The 26,161-nt window shown below is 36.6% G+C and overlaps 1 pseudogene; it reads right to left on the bottom strand.

The window, feature by feature from the left end:
• LOC113928073 overlaps nt 1-26,161 on the bottom strand; it is a 134,917-nt pseudogene that overhangs the window by 66,859 nt on the left and 41,897 nt on the right.

Here is a 26,161-nt window from a genome sequence, read left to right as displayed (position 1 = left end):
AGGAATCAGGAGTGCACGTTGGGCGGGCGTCAGCGGCGCGCGAGGTTGAATCCGGACTCGGCCGATTAATTGGCTTTTTAATAGTTTCCATTTTATACCTTTTGTTAGTTTATTAACCATAAATCTTAGTTTTGATTTTTTTAATGGTTGATTCAGTGTCTATAGTATACATCTTTAACTTATTGGTCTACTTTCAAGTAATATTATAATGCTTCAGGAACAATGTAAGAATTTTACAGTAGTTTATTTCCTTTTCAACCCTCTCCCAGCCCTAGTGCTATTTTTATCAAAATTTTACTTCTACATGTTGTAAACTCCCTGATACATCATCACTTTGACTTTAAACAGTCAAATATCTTTAAAATAAACAAAACAAAACAAAGTATTTTGTATGTATCTGTGTATTTTCATCTAGTATTATATTCTTTCTCCTGAAAGACTAACATTTCTTATAGTGTGGGTCTATTGCTGATGAACTCTTTTAGCTTTATCATATCTGAAAAAGAAAATATTTCATCGTCTTTTCTGGAATAATATTTTCATTGGATAGAGAGCTCTGAAATAATCATTTCTTTCTTTCAGTAATTTCAATATATTGCTATATTGTCCTCTGGCTCACATTGTTTCTTATAAGAAATACACTATCCTTCTCACCTTTTATCCTTTGCACATGTATGGGGCTTTTTCTCTGCTTGTTTTTCTTATTTCTTTTATTTGAAAAATATTTTCCAGTGTTAAATTTATAGCGACAGAACTCTATGTCCAATTGACATTCAAACTGGACACAACAGAGCTGCTCAACAGAAATGGAGATGCTCAGTAATCATCTGCAGGATATGCTCTGCTGTTCATCCCGTCAAGTGTATTTTTAATGTTAGACACTGCAGCTTTCATCTCTAGAAGTTTGATTTTACTTTTTCATATATTTATGACTCTATTTAACATGACGCACCTTTCTTTAACTTCCTGAATATATGAAGTATATTATAATAACTTTGAATGTCCATGTCTGCTAACTCTATCATCCACTTAATTCCTTTGTCTGTTTCTTTCTACTGATTAATTTTTCTCCTCATTATGAGTCACATTTTATTGCTTGTTGGCTTGCTTGATAATTTTTGATTGAATACCATATATTATAAATTTTACTTTGTTGGATGTTGGATATTTTGTATTCCTATAAATAACCTTGAAATTTATTTGGAATACAATCAGTTTACTTGTAACCAGTTTGATCCTTTTGAGGCATACCTTAAGCTTTGTAAGGTGAGATGCAGGTAGCATTTAGTCTAGGACTAATTGTTCCGACTGAAGATGTCCTATCAACTAGAGTTTTGTTTTTGTTTTTATTTTTATCACTCTGGCTGGTGGGAACAGGCACTGTTACTGACCCTGTGTAAATGCTGGAGATCGTTGCCTCTAACCTTTTCAGGTGGTTCTTTCCCTGGCCTCAGATGGGTTCTTTGCATGGATAAAGCAGTTGTACTCTAGAGAGGAAACCTGTGAAAATGTCTGCATCTCTTTCTCTCTGCAGCTTTCTTCAACCTGGTAGTCTTTGCTAACTTTGGCTGCTCTTGCTTCTCCATATTCCCAGTGTGGACCCTTCAACTGAGACAGCACCAAGTCTGACCACTGTCTCTGCTCCCTTTCTGTGTTGTGACCTAAAGGCTCTCCCTAAGTAGTACACCAGGGCAATTACAGCACTTACCTTCTTTTGTCCCCCTTCTCTCAGGAATCACTGCCCTGCTCTGCCTTATGTCCAAAGTCTGACATTATTCTTTCACATACTTTATCTCAGGGTTTTTTTTCTCTTGGTAGGTTAGCAAGATTTTACAGGTGAGAAGCCCATGTTACTCCAAATTCATCAGAAGTAAGTATCTAATTTTAGTATCCCTCTGATATCAAGAGTAAATAGAGTTAGATTTGAATCCAACCTCTACCACCCAATAGCTGTTATTTAATCTCTCTAAGCTTAATTTCCCCAACTCCAAAAAAAGAGTATATAAGAGTTAAACAATATATATAAAGTACTTATCATGGTGCCCAAGAATAAATGTTAGAAATTATTATTTCTAAAACTGGAAGACTCTCTCAAGGCATCAGACACTAAATTCAATATCAGTCAATTGATGAAAATCATTAAGGATGCTTATGAACACACTCATTCTATTTGTGTTTTGTGTGTACATCTTACAAATTAATGTTATTGCTTGTTGTGACCTATAATCTCCTTGTAATTCAGAAAGAGTGACTTACTATTTTGCATTGTTGTTGGTCCAGAACTTTTTGGATTTCATCAGCTATAAGGGAGGACAGATGTTTTAATGCTTGCTTCCTTGAGTTTTCTCACTCTTTTCCCCCTTGAAAATGGTAATGACAGTAATATCTTAGCAATCCAATATTATTTCTTTAGACTGCTACTGGTGGGAAAGTTTATCCCCAACCCTAGACATCTATTCTCCATCCTAATTAAAACTCCCATCAGCTGTAACAGCAGACTTCTTGCTTATGCTCTAGCTATCGACTACTTGAGGGCAAAGTTCACTTTATCAAATTTTGACAAATAGTTACAGCAAATGGAAAATACTCAGAATTCATATTTAGTAGTTTCAAAAACAATAAATTTTTCTGTCCTAGAAGCTTTCATTGATTCAAACTAACCTATGAGAATATTTGTTATATCTTTTAGAAATTAATTATGGTGCTGTCTGTCTCCTTACATTCTAAAATATGCCAAGTCCTTTGTGATTTAGAATTCTTTATTTTTGATTTAAGGAGTAAACTTTAACTCTGAGGAAGAGGAAAAAATAGCTGTGCTACAGTTAACAGTTAATTTAGAGCCTGTAAGTACTTTGGAAGAAAGTCTCTTTATTTACAAAAAAATGCCATCAAGATGTTGATAGCAAAGACTACTACTTATTGGGGCTGGGATACCTTTGTGTCTTAGTAGATAATAGAGGACTTGGATGGGAAACTTGTTCAACATTTCATTAAATTGTAGAGTTCCTGTTTTGAGTTTTTAAATGGTGGTCAATGTAAAGATGTGGGGTGGGAGTGGTTGATGATGATAATGATGCCTTCTTTGTTCTCTGTGTTGAAAAGTGTGTGTTATTAGAACAATGGTTTGCACTCTGCCCATTAAAGGCAACAGCACAAGGTTTTTTGTCAATGTATCCTTTGGTAAGCAACTTGTCTATAAGTTTGGTCAAGCCTTCTTAAATTTCTCAGCAATTCACCTTCTGGAAGCTTGTCATGGTTATGAAATTTAACTCAGGAGATCATTAGTTGATAATTATTCATCTGTTAGGAAAACTGTGATAAAATACAGACTGAGGTATAATTATAATAGTATCAGGGAAGGAGAATTTTTGGTAGAAGGTGAATCCCCAAATAAAGTTCAAAGCCTTAAATTTAATTTTACCATAACTTAAGTAATTTAAAGATTTAAATAATTCAGAGAAGATTTTGGTTAATGGTGTCATTAATTAAAACCAATTTTATGAAATGTCTTATATAATAAAATAAAAAAGAAGCTTAAGACTATTGTGACCCTGAAAGAGATCTATTTTAAGAGAAACATAAAATTCAAGTAATTAGATCAACTGGATCAATTATAAAGATAATAATAATATATAATAATAATATATTAATATTAACATTTACAATATATAATAATAATATATATTAAGCTGTATGAAATTTTTTGTAAGAAGATAAGTATTACTTATAAAATTTAGTGATACTGGTCACCACTTTTCCATTTGTATAACATATACAATATTTTGAATTAAAACTTAAAAATAAAGACATTCACAATTTGAAAAATATTAAAGAACATATTACATTAAGAGAATATAATTTACTGGGCAATCCTAAATATTATGTAAACAAAATGTCTTCTCAAACACTGTAAGACAAAGCTGAGATTTTTAATTGTCAAAGATTAAATTAATGTACTAAATAGTAGTGTTTTCATTTGGTGAGGTTATGTATCATTTTAAGATATAAGCCCCTTCTAATCAGAACCAACCTAACACAAATCCATATGAATGAATTCATATTCGTTCCTTCAGTGAGCCATTGGGCAAGAGTCTTTGGGTAAGAAAAAGACTTACATGTCAATTAAAATATAAAAATACAGAAATTGTGTTGTAAAAATATAATTGACCTTTTATAATTTACTAAAATAAGCATGTTAATTAATTATAAAATTATATATATATATAGTTTTTAACCAAAAAGCCTATGATATAAGATTACATTATTAAGCATTGCACAAGATTTGCTACCCACATATTAACAGGAAGAAATATATTTTGATAATTATAAGGAGTCAAGTAATGAATTTTAAATCTTGATCATCTTCTGTGGTTTATATACTTATTTATTATAAATTGTATTACATAATGTATAGCATATTTTTATATTTATATATATAATGGAATATTACTCAGCTATAAAGAAGGATGAGATCTTGCCATTTCCAACATGAATGTACCGAGAGGGTGTTATGTTAAGTGAAACAAGTCAGACAGAGAAAGATAAATACCATATGATTTCATTTATATGTAGAATCAAAAAAAACAAAACAAACAAAAAAGCAGAAGCAGACCCATACATACAGAGGACAAACTGATGGTTGCCAGAGCAGGGGAATGGGCAAAATGGATGAATGAGAGTGGGAGATACAGGCTTTCACTAATGGAATGAATAAGTCACAGAGATAAAAGGGGCAGCATAGGGAATAGCTGATGGTATTATAATAGTTTTGTATGGTAACGGATGGTAGCTAACTTGTGGTGAGCACAGAATAATGTATAGAGTTGTCTCTATGTTGTACACCTGAAATTAATGTAACATGTGTCAATTATATTTCAATTAAAAATAAATTTTAAAAACATCTTGATCATTTTCTAACTTCAATTTAGAGTATGAATTAAGTCTTTCAAGTAGGTCCTTATGGATGTTGTAGGAAAATTGGTGAAGAACAAGCAGCAGCACAAGAATCATAGGTGCCTAGAACCAGGCACAGAAAAGGACTCAGTGGGCTGGCATAGAACCCCATGACTTCTCTCATACACAGTAGCTCTCCCAGATACCCAACGGTATATTTTTTCCTTAAAAAGTCATCTCTGGGTTAGAGGAGACTATGGAGAAATGCCAGCTCCCTCTAATTCAGCAGTTACCATGTGTTATGATGAATTTTTGTTCCCTTTATGGTCATGTTGCTGATGAATTCTCAAGGTAGGCAACTCAATATGAATTTCAGGTGACCATAAAACAAGGCTATAAATCAGAGGCCAGTGGGCTGAACTTAGATGACAGGAGTGGTTTGATTGGCTGTCACTATGTTCTTCAAAAAATCTAAATTGGTATGGCTCCATGGGTGGGACCCAGTTTTTAGTGTCCAGAGCTTTTCCCATGCTCTCTTGTCTCCCCCCAAGATATTGTGCACATCCACGTGAACTGCTCAGCCCTGAAGACATTGGTGATGGGGACCCCTGCAGAAAAAACACTGTCTAGTGATTCTACTGCCATTTTATCCCCTTAGCAGGCTATCACATGGATGCCACATTATTCATTCTACTCTTCAGATTTTACAGCCCCTGGACTTAATCACAGTATCTCACTTGAGACTACTTAAAAAAAAATAAAAATGGTTAACAGGTAGAACCTGCTGGAAGTGAAGACCACTAACATCATTAAAAATATAAAGAAGGTTGCGGCACATAGGTGGCTCAGTCAGTTGAGTGTCTGACCCCTGATTTTGGCTCAGGTCATGATCTTGAGGTCCTGGGAGCCAGCCCCATGTCAGGCTCAGCGCTCAGCACTCAACAAGGAGTCTGCTTGAGTTTCTCTCTCTCCCTCTCACTCTGCCCCTCCCCGATTTAAATGAATAAATAATTCTTTAAAAAATACATAAAGAAGGCTTAAAGATAAAATGTTTCTGCATAAAAAAACTCATTTTTAAAAAACAGCTCTACTGAAGTATAATTTCAATACCAAAAAACGGACCCATTTTAAGTGTACAATTCAATAATTGTTAGTAAATTTACAGAGTTTGTTCACCATAACCCAAGTTCATTTTTAGGCTTAATTCAATTAAATGTATTCCAACTCCCAACAGGAATTTTGATGGGGTTGGAGAAACAGGATAGAAGCTTGACAAAATGATTCTAAGTCTCACTTGAGAGAATGGTGTGTAAAAGTGGGGAAAAAATGTCTTGAAAAAGAAGAGTACCCTGAAAAAAGTATCCTAAAAAGAGTATCCTAGAAAATTAATAAATGCAGTATGAAGCTGTGGTAATAAAGGTAATGTGGTACTGGCCTAAAGTTGATCAATATAGTCATGGAATGAACTACAAGATATATAATAATTTTTAAGTAATAAGTGTAACTTTATTTTTTTTTAAGATTTTATGTATTTATTTGTCAGAGAGAGAGAGAGACAGCACAAGCAGGGGGAGGAGCAGGGGGAGAGGGAGAAGCAGACTCCCGCTGAGCAGGGAGCCCGATGCGGGACTCGATCCCAGGACCCTGGGATCATGACCTGAGCTGAAGGCAGACGCTTAACTGACTAAGCCACCCAGGCGTCCCTTAAGTAATAGGTGTAACTTTAAAAATGTAACTCAAAATTGTACCAGTAAAGGAAATTTTATTTAATAAAATAGCGCTTCTGTATTTGGTTAATTGAGGCACAATTTTTTTTCCATTCCCAACTTACATCTTTGACCCACATGTATTCCCAGTGATTTAAAGAGTTACGAATGAAATCATATAAGGATTTTTTAAAGCATGGAAGCAATAAAAGTGATAGCCTTGATAGTTTGAGCATTAAAACCTTCTCTTTGTCAAAAAAGCATATTGAAACAAAATCAAATGACAAAAAGTAGCAGAAAAATTTTTGTAATAAATAGGACATATGTTTATAAGCCTAATATAGAGAAAACCATAACAAGTCAACAAGAAAAATACAGACCCCAAGAGAAAAATGAGTGTCAGTGTTTGGATTCTCCAGAAAGCAACGTGGAGACAAAGTTTAGTGTTTAAGATGCTTAATTGGACATGTCCTTGGAATCAATATCTATGGGGGTGGGGCGGGTGGAACAAGATAAGGCAGAAGGAGAAATGGAGGTTTGATATAAACCTGACAGCTAACTCCACACTGGGGGAGCATTGACTCCCACACCACATTGGTGAGGGGGTGGTTGGGCTCTACAGCTAGAATGGCCATTCGGAATTATCCCAAGTTAGGCCAAGATGTTCATTCCTTTATAGCTCCACATCTATCATTCACTGAATGTGGGCCGCCCTAGGAAGGTGGATGATCTCTGAGGCAGCAGCCTCTGCAGCTAAAGTAATCTCTGAGGGGGCTGACTGCTGAGGGGGCCGACTGACAGCAAGCACTCTAGCTCCTGGAGCAACAATTTTTTGCCTGACATGGTTCCTTGGGCAGCTCATCTCCGTGGCTACCATGGTGAGTAAATGGTGTGACCAGACAGTTAATCATACAAAAGACAAAAAATAAGAAACTTGTGAAACAATGTTCAAATTCACTAAGGATAAATTAATGCCAATCAAGATCATGGTGATATATACTTTTGCCTATCAAAGTATCGATCGTTTGCAAGATTAATAATAGTGAGCACCCTGTGCTTATTATGTGACAAGTGTTATATTAAGAGCTTTAAATCTGTTTTCTCATTTAATCCTTACAACACTCTGGAACTTATTATTTTAATCCCAGTTTTACAGATGGAGAAAATGATGCATAGAAAGGTTAATAACTTGCTAAAGACTGTGCTACTGAGTAGCAGAATGGAGCTCTGTGCTCTTAACCAATATCCTAATTGCCTCCCCAAAGTAATCACTGTTAATCATTGCAGGGCCAGTAAGACCAGTGCTGGCTAATCGACCACTGGCAAAGTGCACACAGGTGAAACTTCCTGAAAAGTTGGTAATACTGCCTTGAAAATGTTCATATCCATTTATGGCAACATTATTTATAAGATTGGAGACAGTTTAAGCCATCTAAAAATAAATAAAATATGGTTTATCCAAATGATGACAGCATTGAAAAATAATGCATACATTAAAAATAATGTCTTACAGAATATTTGAGATTGGAGAAATGCTTAACATATAATGGTAAAGTAAAGTTGTTTTGTTTCGTTTTTTAAAGGGCATAAGATAAGCCACTACATACGGTCTGGTCCTAAGTGTGTACATATGTGTATACACACACACAAACACACACGCGTGTGTGCACACATAGAGAGTTATAAGAAAACACACTAAAAGTCTGTGGACATATTTTAACAGTAAGACTACAAGTCATTTTTACTTGTTTTTCCACTTTTCCAGTTTTCTACAATAAATATAGATTGCCTTCAGAATAAGAAAAAAATCCCATATTTTAGCTCATAACTAAATCTTGGAACAAAATTTTGAGAATAGTCACAGAAAAATATTCAGAATATATTCTTGATAGTCTTACAAGTCTCAGCTAAAGTTAACTAGATGAAAACCAAAGCAAGTCTTGACATAGAGCCACATTAACAAGTAGACATTTTTTTTAAGATTTTATTTATTTATTTGACATAGAGAGGGAACACAAGCAGGGGGAGTGGGAGAGGGAGAAGCAGGCTTCCCGTGGAGCAGGGAGCCCGATGCAGGGCTCGATCCCAGGACCCTGGGATCATGACCTGAGCCGAAGGCAGACATTTAGCAACTGAGCCACCCAGGCGCCCCTTAACTCTGTAATTTTGAATGGCAAGAAATGCAAGCATCCTTTTGACAAATCTCCTCAAACAAATCATCTCAAGGTGTTTCCTTGGGCTGACCACCTTCTTGGTGATAGATTTCATGGGACTAATGGCTTATGGAGGTACCTTAGGGAGGTACCTCAAAAATCTAGACCTCTGCTTCTCAATTATACAGAGTACTGGGTTATCTGGATAGAGATTATATTACTTAGATATAATTAGAACAAAAATATTGAGTTTTTTTTTTTTTTACTGATAGGTTCGAAGTAAACTTAGAAACATGAGCCCACTCTTTCAACTACTCATTACACTGCCTTTGAGAAGTTTTCAAAATAATAAAACAATTTAGGATCTTCAGTGACAGTTATAGTCAGTCATGTTAGATCACCAGATGATTCTGAACTATTGGCTGTGGCAATGATGTCTAATATCTCTTAGCAACACATGTACTGTTCCATTCTGGAGATGACATTTTCTATGTGCAAAGAGCCTACCAGATCCATGTCCATGGCACTGTGTTTCATGAAGACCACTCTTTGCATATCTTCTAGCACAGAAGGAATGTTTCAAGCTTTCAAAGGAACTGGCATGGTGACTGTGCCTGACAGCATGAGCTGCCTCCTCAGCTCCTTCAGAAGCCTGCAAGTAATGGGAAGCCCAGCCAGACTCTGTGGAGAGCCAGGCTGTGGAGTCCTGATAGTTGCCCCCTGTGTTCATTTCTCGATGTTCCACAGAAAGAGCACAGTCCTCCCAGTGACAGCTACGGAGCTAGTCACAGGGATCTTGAAAACAATTCAGAGTCTCAGCAACTGTTTCAATAAAGTTGTAAGGATATGTCATGGCAGATATATTTATTGCTTTTTGATAAACTGTATCCAGGGACAACTTCTACTTTTAAACTGTTGTTTTGTTTTTGTTTTTTTCTTCAGCAGGAACAACTACAACATTTTCCCAAGGCCAAACATCAAAATTGCTCTCTTATCAACAAAAAAAGTCTAGTCCCTTGTTCTAGTCCCTTATTTCATCCTGATGGATTTGGAATATTGCCCTATCTCAGGTAGCACTTTCTTTGGCAGAATCTCTATTTTGCATTCTTTAAACTACAAACCAATGACAGGTATCACCGCTCATAAACTAAACTAATTGTCAAATGGTGTGGAACCCTTGGTTGGGTTCAATGGCTGGATCCAAACGGACCTCTTCTTCTCAGGTATTTCTGAGACACACTTTGAAATCAGTGCCCAAGATAGAATCTCTACTGAGATTATTAAAGATATCAATCTGAATTAAACCAAGAGGTGCCATTGAATGATTTCATAGTAAATTTTACATATAATGAAATCCTACAACATGCTCAGAAAAAATAATTTCAGTGTTAACCCAGTGGTTCTGCGATATAAGCAGCAAAAACTCATGTCTCGGTTTGCCCCTCTATTCCTAGAAGAGGCCTCATCGTTCCTTCCTGGTAGACATACTCTTTTTAAAAAAAAGAAGAAGAGTCTGTCATTGTCAATGAATAGCCGTAGGGAAGCTTTAGTTCCAGGAATTACATTAGAGTCCCCAAGGGGATAAAAACCAACTGGTTGAGGAGAAAATCTTAAAAATGCCCCCACAGCACTCTGGAGATCCACTCATGGGTCCAGGACATTGGAAACTGAGGTCAGCAGGGAGTCTTAGGAAGAACCGCCCAACCACAAAGGCCCAAAGACATTGAGGAGCAACTCAACAGAACATTTGGATGTTAAGGGCTCTTAATTGCAAACTTCTGTTCCTTCCATGGTAAAAGGGTAAGGGAAGGAATCGAGAGCAAGGAAAAGGGGGACAGGTAAAAGGGGAAAAAAGGAAAACCTGAAGGAAGAGCACCCATTATTTTCAGGTACTATGTGGGGTGCTTTGCAGTGTTGCTTCATCTAATCCTCACATCATCCCTACGTGGGAATTAGTATAACCTCCATGTTATGCATGAGGAAATTGAGAATCAAAGAAAAGAAAAGAAAATCTTGTCATACGTCAAATAGCTCGTAAGAGTCAATATCAGGGCTGTGAATTTTTTACAGTACTGGGCTGCCTCCCACCTGCCCTACATGTTCTATAGGACAAGTTTTGTTTATATGACAAGGATTTGTTTGCTTTTTGCCCCCACTAATTTTACTGCATGAGTAGAACACTAATTCTCTTCTGGGAGTTCTTTGTGCTGAGACGAGTGTTCTAGAGAACGTGAATTGTCGGCAAAGGAGTTTCTAAAGTGTTGGTGAGTGGCTGTGGTCCGGGTAGTTCTAAATATCTAAATATGATTTTCAATCTCCATCACTCGCCAAGTCATCTCTGACACGGAGGTCCACATCCTGCAGCTCAGAGCTCCCTGTCTTCCTCTTGTTGGTGCCACATTTAGTGGCTCTCCCACGGGATGCCTGGGTGGCTCAGTCAGTTAAGCATCTGCCTTTGGCTCAGGTCATGATCCCAGGGTCCTGGGATGGAGCCCCTGCATCCATCCTTACGGCTATCTGCTCAGCAGGGAGTCGACTTCTCCTTCTCCCTCTGTGTGTATGCTCCTTATCTCTCTCTCTCTGAAGTAAATAAATAAAAACTAAAAAAATAAAGTGGCTCTACCAAGACTGCTGTTTTCTAATCCAAGATACTTATCACTTCTTTGAACTGCGTCTTGCCTATTCCCCTCTCTTCTCTTTTAAGCTGTTAATATAACTTCCTCATGCTCTATGTTAGTATAATTTATTCACTTTTATTAAAGGCAGGATCCATAAGCTAAACAATGAAGGAAAGAAGAGAGGGAAGGAGGAAGAAAAGAGAAAAGAAGCAAGAAAAGAAGTTAGAGAAGTTAGAGAAAGAGGGAGAGGTGGGGGAGGGGAGAAGGAAAAGAGAAAGGAGAAAATCGAGAAAAGAAATTAGGGAGAACAGGGGGCAAGAAGGGTGCGTGGAGGACACTCAAACCTCCTGAATTGTATTAGATTGTTTTCTCTAATATGGATCTGATCACTTTTTAATCATAGAATTTTTAGATATTAAATTTTAAAGATCTAGTCCAATTTTTATATATATGTAGAAACTTCAACAAAGTCATTTAAGGGCTTTGGATTAATGGCAGATTTAAGACTGCTCTTTTCATTATTATTCCACTGTGTTTTCTCCCTATTTTGGCTGTATTCTCAGAAACAGATCACCTGAATTATATATATCCAAGGTTTGACACAAATGTTTTGCTTAACTATTTAAGCATTATAAAACATACTACTTAATAAGGTTACTTAAGAAACAGTATTGTTTTGGGGTGCCTGGGTAGCTCAGTCGGTTAAGTGTTGGACTCTTCATCTCATTCAGGTCATGATCTCAGGGTCATGAGATCAAGAAACTATATTGTTTTATTCAGTGATTATCAGTTGAATTGCTGTTGATAATAATCGCAAAAAAAAAAAAAAAAACTTCAAGCTTAATCAACAAGAGTTTCTTTTCTGTGGAACAAAGCTTTTGTCCCCAGAATTCTGAGTGAACTTATAGACACAGAAAGTCAGTTTCTCAAGTTTTATAGTTGCTTAATAGGATAACTGTAGAAGACCTTTAGGATTCCATTTGCTTTCGTAAATTCCAAAATGCAATCAAAAGTAAGAAATACAATATTTCTCTACTTGAGGCAAGCAGAAGAACTTGGTGTAATATTTTAAACATCTGTGTTGTTGCATTTCAGAAATGGTTCTTATATAAACTATTCCTAGAACTAAAATGAAGACAAGATCAGATTTTTGCAAGATGCATGACCTTAAAATGAAAAGTGCAGGGTAGTTGTAAAGGGTGTTCCCCTGCTTCATGCTTACTTTGTAATTAAGTAACGTGAACCTCAAACCGAAGCTTTAGAACAACACACACACACACACACACACACACACACACACACACACACACGCCCCTGACATAAACTACTGCATTCCATTGTCATCAAAAATGCAAAGCTTAGCTGTCCCGAGGGCAAACAGAATGAGCTTTAGCTACTCATCTGGGCTTCAGGATGGCATCTTGACAAGTGGATAATCTTTAGTACACAAAACAGCTCCACAAGTAAAAACCAGTTCAAAGACGCCCTTTGCAGAAAGTTAGCTCACTATTTTGACACAAGCATTATTTAACTACTGGATTAGAATCTAAATTTGTGAAAAACGTCACAGTGAAAGGTTTCTGCTCTCCTTTTCTGGATTTCTTTCTTTAGGCACCCTAATTAAATGAATTACATTTTAAAAAGAGTTGTCATGATTTTGAAGTGTTACTGTGCATCCTTCTTGCAGTGGTAAACAGTGTTACTCTATTTTAAAGGGTTAAACCTATTCCAGCTACCGAAAGGTAAGGAGGAATGTGTGAATATTGCTTGAACCAAGAAGATGATAAACATGTTGCTATTATGCCCATGTTTAGCTATTTTTGGTAAAAGATTTGAACGGCTCCAACGGAAGCCATAGAAACCCATCGAAGATTGTATGCTTCATGATGATTCTGGATTTGTTTGGCTACTGAAGCAGTAGGCTGTCTTTCATCACACCGAATTCCTTTTTTGTTCAATTTGCTTCCTGCTCAGTACAAGTCTTTATATTCGGTTTGAAATATGAGTCTATTTTATCATTTCTCAACCATTTTCTAACTTCCTAAATTTACTTTAAAAATTACTTCAAAATTGAGATGTTCTACTTACTCAAAATATTTGATTTATATATATATTTATAATATTATATATATATAGTTTTTGGATTTTCTAATATGTCAACTTGATACCTAATAAAGAGATTAATGTTAACTCCAGGGGCTTATTTTTTGGTTTCATGCATTTTTGTATTACTTGTTCATGTTGTAGCCATGTTTTTGTTTTGAGTTCCTGTTAATTTATCCACCATTGTCTCCATCACAGGGGGACTAAAAGATGGTTTTTCTGAAGAAAGCATTATATTTTGGGGAGAGTGATAACTTTGTGATATGCTGTCCTTGATTGCCCACCAAGTAGTTTTGGATTAGACAAAAACTAATTGATATATACTCAAGTCGGTTAATATGATTTGACATTTCTTGATACTGAAATTTTATCCTGAAGCACCATTTCTGTTTTAGGTTACATATTCATTTAAAATTGGTCAAGGTAAAAAGATCCTGAAAAAACAAACAGAGAGTAGAGAAGCAGTCTCCAGGAGCTGGGGCGGGGGGGGGTTTGGCGGGGGGAGGATAAGGAGAAGCTGGTAAAGGGAACAAACATTCAGTTATAAGATGAAAAAGGTCTGAGGACCTAATGTCTAACGTGGTGACTCTAGTTGACACCATATAGTTGACACCATCAACATTGTCTGGGAACTTAGATATGTAACTTCTCGGGACCTACCTCAAACCTAAGGAATCAGAAACTCTGGGGTTAGGTCCCTACAGTCTATGTTATATAAGCCTTCCAGATGATTCTGATGGCTGCTGAAGTTTTAGGAATACTGTTCTAAGTATAAATGTGTATTTTGGTCCCTAAGGAGAATTGTTTTATAAAAATAAATCAGTGTGAAAATGAGAATGTGTGTTCTAAAAGAATTAGAAATGTCTGTGGGAGTCTCCTCATTTTGTCTGCTCTTTTCAAACAGAAAAGAAAAAACTGGGTATTATTTAACTTTTACTGCTCTTTGCTTTAGTTGTAGTATGCTAGTTCAAATTTTGGGGAAAAAATTTGGAACTTCATTATACAATAAAACCATTTTTTTACAAGTGTTTCTGAAATTCATGCCAACTTTATTATCCACATATGGGGGGCAAATTACACACCAATGGTAACATGGAACAATCACATCCTAAGTACCCTGTACAAACTCTAAATTTACTGACATTGTCTGGGACCAATGAAGTAACCCATATTTCAATCCAGAAGTGCTGTTGTAGAGTATAAGACTTAAATTTTAGCACTAGTTTCCTATCTCCCCTAATATTAATTGCAAGCCTACATGGCTTCATTTTCCTCCTCACGGTATAAAAAGCTTTAGAAGACCGAATTGCTAACTTTATATCATTCACTATGAATAAACTTCTTTGAAAGAAGATTGTGTATCAAAAATTATGCACTACTGTATAATCCACCACCTTAACACTTGCTGGCTTAAAGCAAAACCAAGCATTTATTTTGCTCACAAATCAGTGATGTGAGCCATGTTCAAGAAGGATGACTTACCCATGCCCCATGTCATGACAGCTAGGATGGCTGGACAGAGCTGGAGAGCATATTTTCAAGGTGGCTCACTCACATGGCTGGCACCCTGGTATTGGCTGTCAATCTGTTCAGCCAGGGGCCTCAATTCCTGGTCACATATGACCCTCCACAGAGCTGCTTGGGATTCCACATAGCATTGCGGCTGGGTCCAAGAGCAAGTATTCTGAGAGACCAGAAGCAAAAGTTACCAGTCTCCTAAATTCCTGATCAAAAACCCAATACCACTTCACTTCCACTATACACTGCTGGTCAAAGGAGTATATAGACTTTACCTAGATTCGAGTGGAAGGAACACAAGAACCCCACTTCTTGATGAGAGAAATCTCAAAGAATTTGTGGCCACTTGAATGTGTCACAAATGGTCTATTCACTTTCACAAAGTATAGATTTTGAGCTAATGATTTTTTGAGACTTCTTTGGGTATATGTTTTTCTTTTAGGATCTTTATAAAAGTGTTTCTAATTTGGAAATTAAATTAGAAGAAAAGAAAGAAAAACTAAATATACTCAAGAAAAAAAATACAGTGAAGAAACTAAATACCAAAATCATCCTACTAAAACTAGGTTTGTAACAGCAAATAGCAACAGATTTTCAGTGGGTCATCTGGTAAGCCTATTCCTATAAGGCTTAAATAAATACAGTACATCATGAGGCAAAATGACCAAATTCTTAGCATTCTGTTGTCATGTTTACAGTTAGTGTAAACTTAAAATAAAAAAGGAAATGTGTACAATGATCAACACAGAAATACCTAAATGCCTATGTTTACTCAATAATAGGTGCTTAATTTGTTTTTGTTTTTGTTTTTCTTATTGAATTATCCAGAAAATTTTCCCAACTTTTCCCAAATTTTCCCAACCCGACCTTTAGAGTACAAACTAAGTCAGGAAAACATTTTAGGTGAACTTAAAGCATTACCAAATATATTACCAGATATAAAGCCAGAACAGGACAATAAGAATGGCAATTGAAAAGAGTGAATCCTTCCTAACTTAGAAGAGGTAAAAATTTATATTAATATAAGCAATATTTGAGGTAAAAATCACGCCTGGGTGGCTCAGTCGGTTAAGAGGCTGCCTTCGGCTCAGGTCATGATCCCAGCGTCCTGGAATCGAGCCCCGCATCGGGCTCCCTGCTCAGCAGAGAGCCTACTTCTCCCTCTGCCTCTGCCAGCCGCTCCGCCTACCTGTGCTCTCTGTCAAATAAATAAATAAAATCTTAAAAAATAAATAAATAAATAAATATTTAAAAATCAGAAGACATAAAAACGTATTAGTAAAGACAATATTTGAGGTAACGATATATAACATCCTATGTTGACATAGGTTTGCATTTAACTGTGTAGAGTAACTAAGAAATAACAATATCACAAGCAAAAGTTTACACCCTAAACAGTAAGGTGGGCAACAACGATTTTCAAATCCATTGGTAACAATTGACCTAAAGCACAGCTCCTGATCAGCAGCTGGCAAACATTCTGTAAATTTCAAAACACACAGAGTCTAAGAGAAAACAATCACTTCAAGGAGTAAGTTAATGAAACAAAAAATATATTACTGTTACATCTGTACTTTTACAAAGTGACATTTAAAAGATATACATACTATCATATTGTTGAATGGTGATTAATTTGAAGTTAAAAAGTTGGTCAGAATCACTGCATGTATGTTTCAGATGCAGTCAGCTACTTCCCTCTTCTGGCCGAAGGTGGAGGGAGCCTTAATTTTTACTGTTGAATCTGAACAGGATTGTCTTCACAATCAGCTCTAAAATCAGGTCTTATGCAATGAAAATTTACTATACTGTCTATCAGCAAGATAAAATGCAATTTAATTCAGAAATCATAGGTTAAAATACCTAGTAAGTATCTTATAGAAGAGTCCACTGAGCTTTTCATTTGTAAGAATTCTTGTGGTGGATAAGTGATTTAAGTGCGTTTGCCAAACAGCCTTTAGAATAAGAAACAATGGGTTTCAGTGCTTTGAGGTCACTTGGGGTTAATATATTTTGATTGTCAACTAAAATTATTCATAGATAGTGGAATGAGCATTGGTTGATTCTTACAGGGAAGAATGAGAAATTATAAAGATAAACTCCAGAGATTTCTACCACAGTTTCTAGAATGAAATGCAATTTCTCTTCATGATTTTCCTAAGCCTTGCAAGTGTTATGAAGGGCAACTACAAGATTAAATCGTCAGATTTATAAATTCAAAAATATTTCCCTTAATTGAGATAATTTAAATAATTTAAATTTCCCTGTAGGTCCTTTGGTTTTGGATCAAAAAAAATACATTACTGAAAATTTTAAGAGAAAATCAACTGTCACAAAAAGGCTTTGACTAATTTACATAATTATAAACCTGTATGTATAATAGCCAGATTTATAGAAAAATATCACTCCATATTTCATTCAAAGGAATAAAGCCTAGAATACTAAATTACATTAAAATGAAGATTTGTGGACACACATGCTTTGAAATATTGATGAGAAATGTAAAGCAACTAAGGAAACTGAACTTAACCAATTTGAGAATATATGAATGCAAACAATAACTGAAATTCAAATCCCTCTTTCTCATATTTACTTTCTAAAAATTAAATTAAAAAGCTCTCAGTCAGAATGAGCAAATGAATTATTAAAAACCAACAAAGATGAACTTGCACTGGTATTGAAGGGATAATAATAAGAAATTAAATATATCCAAGTTACCTTCATCACATTTTATAAATTTAAACACTCAAGTTTTTAAAATGCTCCTAATTACAAGGGATGTCTCAGTTTCTCTGAAGACCCAAGACAAACTAAGTTGCCAACTAGATCAAAAGAGGATTTTATGTGACTAAAAAATAGGTAACCGTTTATTTTCCTTAATTGTATGAGTTAAGAAAAGTCATGAAAAAATCATCATCACTGTGTTTGTCCACAGTGACTGGGAGGTGAATGGTGCTCCGGGGCTCTGCAAGGCACAGCCTGCCTGACTATATGCAGAAGCCCTGTGCCAACCACTTCCACATTCCAAAATACATTAGTAGGTCCTCTATGCAGAACTTGCAAAGTGGTAGCTGGAGAGCTAGACCTAAAAGGCTAAAACATTCACTTCAAGAAGCTGGGTTAAATTTGAACCGAGACAGTGGTTCTCTTGGCAAGAACTGTGCCGTGTCTTTGCCCAAAAGGGAGATATTAGGTGTGTGGCTCCTCATCCCCAGCCAGAAAAGAGGCCCATCCACCAATGGGACCATTTGGAGATTAAGGAGGAAAGTGGTCTGGTGTCTGATTTAAGCTCGAGAAATCTAAAGAATGATACCCAATGACTGGTTATCTACCCTGACGGTGAACAAATGAAATGTTCCACTGGGTCTCCCAGAATGCATCTGGACAAAGAATACATGAAGTTTTTCCCATGGACCGGATGAGGTCCACTCAAGAAACAGAGCGAGGCTGGGCGCGTCTTACATCTTGCCTACATAAATCCTCCTGGAAGGGAGAGATCATAGTGAAAAGAACCTGGAGGCTGACACCAGTAGTAAAATGGAGACTTATCAGTTTCCCCCAAAACACCCAGGAAAAACAGGAGACCAATCTAGTTGGTCACTAGATAAGAAGGTGACTTTGTGCAGAAATTCAGTCACTTTGTGGGGAAGTAGATGCCCAGTCAAAGGAATTGCAGATTAAAGCTTTCTAGTGATGCAGGCGATGAAGGAGGGTATCTCACAAAAAGAGGCCCATAAGAAAGAGGCAGCCAGCTTATATTTCTTTGGGCCCACAAGGTCACTAAAGAAACAGGGGGAAGAGCTTTAACTTTGAATAAGCTAGGACATCTGGATTTCACAACTGAACATATTAAAAATTGCATCAAGGCTTTAAAAAAAAGCTAGAATTGTGCTATATTAGAAGAACACAGCTTGACTTTTTTTCTCCAGTGATTTAGCAAAAACAACAAAATTTTATTTGTAGCTCAAAGTTGGATATAGGTCACATGACACTGGGCAGTTTGCCTTCAGGAGTGACTGAGGGATCCAAACTCCTTCCATCATGTGGCTCCAACATCTTTGGAGAACTTTGCTTCTAGCCATGCAGTTGGGGAATAAAATAGCATGGAGAGTGGCTTGGTTTATTATTTAGGGCTCTCCAGAGAAACAGAACCAATGAGAGAGAGAGAAAGAGAGAAAGATTTACTTTAAGGAACTGGCTAACATACTGAATGAGGCTTGCTAGTTCAAAATATGCAGAATAGGAAAGGAAATAACTTTAAAGGGTCCTTAATAGACTCAAAATATGGTCCATAGACTAGCAGCATTAGGGATGTGTTAAAAATGCAGGGAAAGGGACTTCTGGGTGGCTCAGTCTGTTAAGCATCTGCCTTCAGGTCATGATCCCGGCGTCCTGGGATCGAGTCCTGCATCGGGATCCTTGATCAACAAGGAGCCTGCTTTTCCCTCTGCCTACTGCTCTCTCTCTCTGACAAATAAATAAAATATTTTTTTAAATGTAGGGAAAACTGCACAGCAACATGCAAAGGAATGAAACTGGATCATTTTCTTATACCATACACAAAAATAAATTCAAAATGGATTAAAGACCTAAATGTGAAACAGGAAACCATTAAAATCCTAAAGGAGAACACAGGCAGTAACCTCTAACATTGGCCATAGCAACTTCTTTCTAGATATGTCTCCTGAGGCAAGGGAAACAAAACCAAAAATAAACTATTGGGACTTCATCAAAATGAAAAGTTTCTGCACAGTGAAGGAAATAAACAACACAACTGAAAGGCAGCCTACAGAATGGGAGAAAATATTTGCAAATGACATTTCTGATAAAGGGTTAGTATCCAAAATATATAAAAAAAAACTTATAAAACTCAACACCCAAAAAATGAATGACCTAATTAAAAAGGGGCAGAAGACATGAACATTTTTCCAAAGATGACATACAGATGGCCAACAGACACATGAAAAGATGCTCAACATCCCTGATGACCAGGGAAATGCAAATCAAAACCACAATGAGATATCACCTCATGTCTGTCAGAATGGCTAAAATCAACAGTACAAGAAACCCAGGTGTTGGTGAAAATGTGGAGAAAGGGGAACCCTCTTGCACTGTTGGTAGGAATGCAAACTTGTGTAGTCACTCTGGAAAATAGTATGGAGTTTCCTCAAAAAGTTACAAATAGAACTACCCTATGATCCAGCAGTTGCACTACCACATATTTACCCAAAGAATACAAAGATACTAATTTGAAGGGACACATGCACCCCAGGGTTTATAGCAGCATTATCTACCGTAGCCAAATTATGGAAACAGCCCAAGTGTCCAACGACTGACAAATGGATAAGTAAAAAGTGGTATATATGTATATATATATATACACACACAATGGAATATTATCCAGCCATAAAAAATGAAATATTGCCACTTGCAATGACGTAGATGGAGCTAGAAGGTATTATGCTAAGTAAAATAAGTCAGTCAGAGAAAGACAAATAACATATGATTTCACTCATAAGTGGAATTTAAGAAAAAAACAAACAAGCATAGGGGAAAAAAAGAGAGGGAGAGAGAGAGAGAGAGGCAAACCAAGAAACACACCCTTAACTATAGAGAACAAAGTGATGGTTACCAGAGGGAAAGTGGATGGGTGAAATATGTGGTGGGGACTAAGGAGTGCACTTGTTGTGATGGGCACCAGGTATTTTATGGAAGTATTGAGTCACTGGATTGTACACCTGAAACAAATATTACACTGTATGTTACTTAACTGGAATTTAAATTAAAACTTAAAAAAAGGAAATGCAAACTACTCCAGACCTGCTACATCCCAATCTTAACTTTAACAAAATTCTCCAAATAATCTATGTGCACACTGAAGTTTAAAATGTTATTGTTTGCATCAACTTTTGAATGTCTATTGGCTAACCACCACCTTAGAACTTCAATAACCATACAACTTCTATTTTTCCCATCTTACTGGCCTCTCTTCATAATCTTTCCATCCTTCTTCCTCTTTTCTTTCTTCCAGAAATAAATAAACCTTACTCTCCAAGACTTGGCAACAACACACTTTCAGGAGGTTGCCCACCATTTATCATCAATGCTTCTCAAGACATTTGCACAAAAAAAAAAAAAACCCTCGTGTGTGTGTGTGTGTATATATATATAAATTTCATATGCCCATTATGTATCCAATTATATATTTCATTATATATTGCACTATTTACACATAGATAGAGGGAAGGCATTGCCATGCAATATTGCGATATACAAAGATGTTTGTTGGGAAGGAGAATCCATGGTAGGTGATACTTAAATAGTAAACTCCTCTGAGGGCAGTTATCTAAGGATATAAATATATCATAGCTGTATTTTTAATTTGATTCTGAACCCTTTTAAACCGAAGGTATTAGAATGTATCCTGTTAAGCAGATAATTACTGCTTATGCCTTACTAACCAGGAAGGGATCTATGAGAAGAAGTTGGATGTGGGGGCCCCTCAGAATTCCTAGGGCTTCTCAGAGTAATTAGGTACCAGGCAATTTGTATTGTGCTCAGTAAACTCTTTTATTAACTTTCCCTTTTCCCCATTTCACTCTCCCTCATTCATCACTCTTGCTCCCTCAGGTCTAAACTGGCCATTAGCTAGCCTTTGCCCACTTCTACAAGTTTATCACCTGTCACTCTTCTGTCCTCTTCACAGATCGCCAGACCTGCTAGTTCCCATAGGCCTTTTCAAGTACACCATGTGCCTTCCAACCTCAGGGTATTCTTCCTTCTGCCTACACTCTTCTTACCCACACTTCATATTCTGGGCTCCCTCTTACTCTTCAAAACCTCAGCTTAAATATACCCTTCCTAAAGGCCATGTCCAAGTTGGTAATTCCAATCCTGTATCTTGTCAGTTTCTTTATAGCACTTTATCATACTTCAGAACTGTATGTTTATTTACTTGTTTGAGTCTCTTTCTCTCTGTCTCTCCTTCTCCCCACTCACCCAGCAGACTGTAAATAGTATTAAAGCAAAGTCCATATCTTCTTTTAACCAATGAATACTCAATTCCTGAAAGTTCCTGACAAACACTGATAATCAAGAAGTTAATGCTTAAATAAATGGTAAAAAAAAAAAAACTAATGGGTGCATGACAGTTCCCTTTTCTATGCCCCCAATCTATGATCTAAAACATAATAAATCAAGAAAATAAAACATGAGCATATAAATTTATTTATTCAATAAGTGCATTTGTCACTCAGTGACAAACTTACCTTGATGCTAACAAAGCTTTAATTTTGAAGCCCTTTGCTTGAAAAGGTCCCTTCCAAATCCATCAGGGATCTAAAAATTTTGTATTTGTACTTTTGTGTTCTTTTTCATCAAGAAGTTTCTCCAATTTGTATAGTTTTGTTTTGTTTTTTTAGAGAGAGGGGTGGGGAGAGGGAGAGAAAGAATCTTAAGCAGGCTCTATGCCCAGCGTGGAGCCTGACTTGGGGCTTGATCTCACGACCCTGAGATCATAACCTGAACCAAAATCAAGAGTCAGATGCTTAACCAACTGAGCCACCCAGGTGCCCCAATTTGTGTAGTTGTTAAACCCCACAAAATCTAAATCTAACCCTAGCCTTGATGTATAAAGCAACAACTGACTGATTAAGCCATTGAACAAAACCTTATCAGAAAACAATAGATCAAGTTAATAAAAAAATAAGCAAAGACATAAATAACATTACTAATAAACATGAACTTCTTTTCTCTGGGCTTCTTCTTATGTGAGGAAAAATTTTAAAAAAATAAACTTTCACTCATTTAAAGCATTCTGTTATTTGCAATTATTTGCTTACCTGGAAAACGGTATTCTATAATACTGGATCCAACAACCCAAACAGTAGATTTCCCCTGGATTAAATGAAAGCAGTCTTAGTGTACAGTTTTGAAGTAAATTGGAAATGTACATAACATTTTCTAGAAGCTTCTCTTTGGAGTAGGAGAGAGGGAAGCAGTAGGTATGGGATTAAGGGAGGCTTTCTTTGAAGATGGAGAAGACCTGAGAACTAAAATATCCTAAAAGAGTCAGTGAAGAAAGAGCAAGAAATGGGACTTCTAGGGAAGTCCCTAAAGAGGTGAGGAAAGTTATACAGAGAAGTGGCATTGATATTAGTCTTGGCAGAAAAATTAAAAAAAAAAATTAAAATCCCCCCTTTCCCACGGGGAAAAGAGAGTAGCTGGAAATAACAAGTGGGGATGTAATTAAGATTGTAGTTACAGTGGTAGAAATTTGAAGAAATGGAGGTGTTCCATTTTCTCACTGAAGGAAAAGGCAAAGTTGGCTTCTGGGAATCAAGAGAAGAAGGTGGTAAAATAGAAAACCGGAGAAAAAAGAATGTTTCAAATAGTTACTGTTCAGTTAGGAAATGAGTAACTAGAGGGGCTGCACAGACAGTGGACTCCACTGATGAGGGAATCTATGAGTTGCTGAAAAGGACAGCCAGAAGTACTGGGGGCTGTCAGATAATGGAATCCAGGTATTTGAGTTTTGAAGATAAAACAGTAATGGCATTGAAAAATCAATCTACAATTTCACAAACTGCCATATGGACACTGAGTTATTTGGGGTACTTTCTGCACCCTGGAGGACTGGAGAAGACCGTAAGAGTAATGCCATTTCTGGGTAAGGGGAGCTACCTATGAGAAGGAGTCATGGCAGACTGGCTGGGGTCAAAGAAATATCTGTTATTCAGTAACCACAAACATCAATTTCTATCACAAGGTAAAGCATTTGCCATATTTAGCTTTCTGTGTACATTTCTTTTCTATTTTACACATCTCTCTATCCCTGCACGATCTTACTGTTTAAATTATGAAAAGCCCAATATGTTTAATTTCTAGTAAGACAATGACTGCCTTAGAAACCCTTTTTATCACAATTATCTTTGCTATTATTTTTAGTTTGTTCTTCCTGTGACTTTAAAAATAATATTGCCAATACATGGAGGCTAAAGAGCATCCTACTAAAGAATGAATGGGTCAACCAGGAAATTAAAGAAGAATTAAAAAAATTCATGGAAACCAATGAAAATGAAAACACAACTGTTCAAAATCTTTGGGATACAGCAAAGGCAGTCCTGAGAGGAAAGTATATAGCAATGCAAGCCTTTCTCAAGAAACAAGAAAGGTCTCAAATACACAACCTAACCCTACACCTAAAGGAGCTGAAGAAAGAACAGCAAATAAAGCCTAAACCCAGCAGGAGAAGAGAAATAATAAAGATCAGAGCAGAAATCAATGAAATAGAAACCAAAAGAACAGTAGAACAGATCAACAAAACTAGGAGCTGGTTCTTTGAAAGAATTAACAAGATTGATAAACCCCTGCCCAGACTTATCCAAAAGAAAAGAGAAATGACCCAAATCAACAAAATCATGAATGAAAGAGGAGAGATCACAACCAACACCAAAGAAATGCAAACAATTATAAGAACATATTATGAGCAACTCTATGCCAACAAATTAGATAACCTGGAAGAAATGGGTGCATTTCTAGAGATGTATCAACTACCAAAATTGAACCAGGAAGAAATAGAAAACCTGAACAGACCTGTAGCCACTAAGGAAATTGAAGCAGTCATCAAAAATCTCCCAAGAAACAAAAGCCCGGGGCCAGATGGCTTCCCAGGGGAATTCTATCAGACATTTAAAGATGAATTAATACCTATTCTCCTGAAACTCTTCCAAAAAATAGAAATGGAAGGAAAACTTCCAAACTCATTTTATGAGGCCAGCATTACCTTGATCCCAAAACCAAAGGCCCCATCAAAAAGGAGAATTACAGACCAATATTCTTGATGAACATGGATGCAAAAATTCTCACCAAAATACTAGCCAATAGGGGCCAACAGTACATTAAAAGGATTATTCACCATGACCAAGTGGGATTTATCCCTGGGCTGCAAGGCTGATTCAACATCCGCATATCAGTCAACGTGATACAATACATTAACAAAAGAAAGAACAAGAATCATATGATCCTCTCAATAGATGCAGAAAAAGCATTTGACAAAGGACAGCATCCTTTCTTGATCAAAACTCTTCAGAGTATAGGGATAGAGGGTACATACCTCAATATCATAAAAGCCATCTATGAAAAACCTACAGCGAATATCATTCTCAATGGGGAAAAGCTGAGAGCTTTTCCCCTAAGGTCAAGAACACGGCAGGGATGTCCACTATCACCACTGCTATTCAACATAGTATTAGAAGTCCTAGCCACAGCAATCAGACAACAAAAAGAAATCAAAGGCATCCAAATCGGCAAAGAGGAAGTCAAACTCTCACTCTTTGCAGATGATATGATACTGTATGTGGAAAACCCAAAAGACTCCACCCCAAAACTGCTAGAACTCATACAGGAATTCAGTCAAGTAGCAGGATATAAAATCAATGCACAGAAATCAGTGACATTTCTATACACCAACAACAAGACAGAAGAGAGACAAATCAAGGAGTCGATCCCATTTACAATTGCACCCAAAACCATAAGATACCTAGGAATAAATTTAACCAAAGAGGCAAAGGATCTGTACTCAGAAAACTATAAAATACTCATGAAAGAAATTGAAGAAGACACAAAGAAATGGAAAAACATTCCATGCTCATGGATTGGGAGAACCAACATTGTGAGGATGTCAATGCTACCTAGAGCAATCTACACATTCAATGCAATCCCCATCAAAATACCATCCACTTTTTTCAAAGAAATGGAACAAATAATCCTAAAATTTGTATGGAACCAGAAGAGACCCCCAATAGCCGGAGGAATGTTAAAAAAGAAAAGCAAAGCTGGCGGCATCACAATTCCAGACTTCCAGCTCTATTACAAAGCTGTCATCATCAAGACAGTATGGTACTGGCACAAACACAGACACATAGATCAATGGAACAGAATAGAGAGGCCAGAAATGGACCCTCCACTCTATGGTCAACTCATCTTTGACAAAGCAGGAAAGAATGTCCAATGGAAAAAAGACAGTCTCTTCAACAAATGGTGTTGGGAAAATTGGACAGCCACATGCAGAAGAATGAAACTGGACCATTTCCTTACATCACACACAAAAACAGACTCCAAATGATTGAAAGACCTAAACGTGAGACAGGAGTCCATCAAAATTCTAAAGGAG

The sequence above is a fragment of the Zalophus californianus genome, chromosome 7 (assembly GCF_009762305.2).
Source record: "Zalophus californianus isolate mZalCal1 chromosome 7, mZalCal1.pri.v2, whole genome shotgun sequence".
Lineage (NCBI taxonomy): Eukaryota > Metazoa > Chordata > Mammalia > Carnivora > Otariidae > Zalophus > Zalophus californianus.
This window is presented reverse-complemented; position numbering and strand designations above follow the sequence as displayed.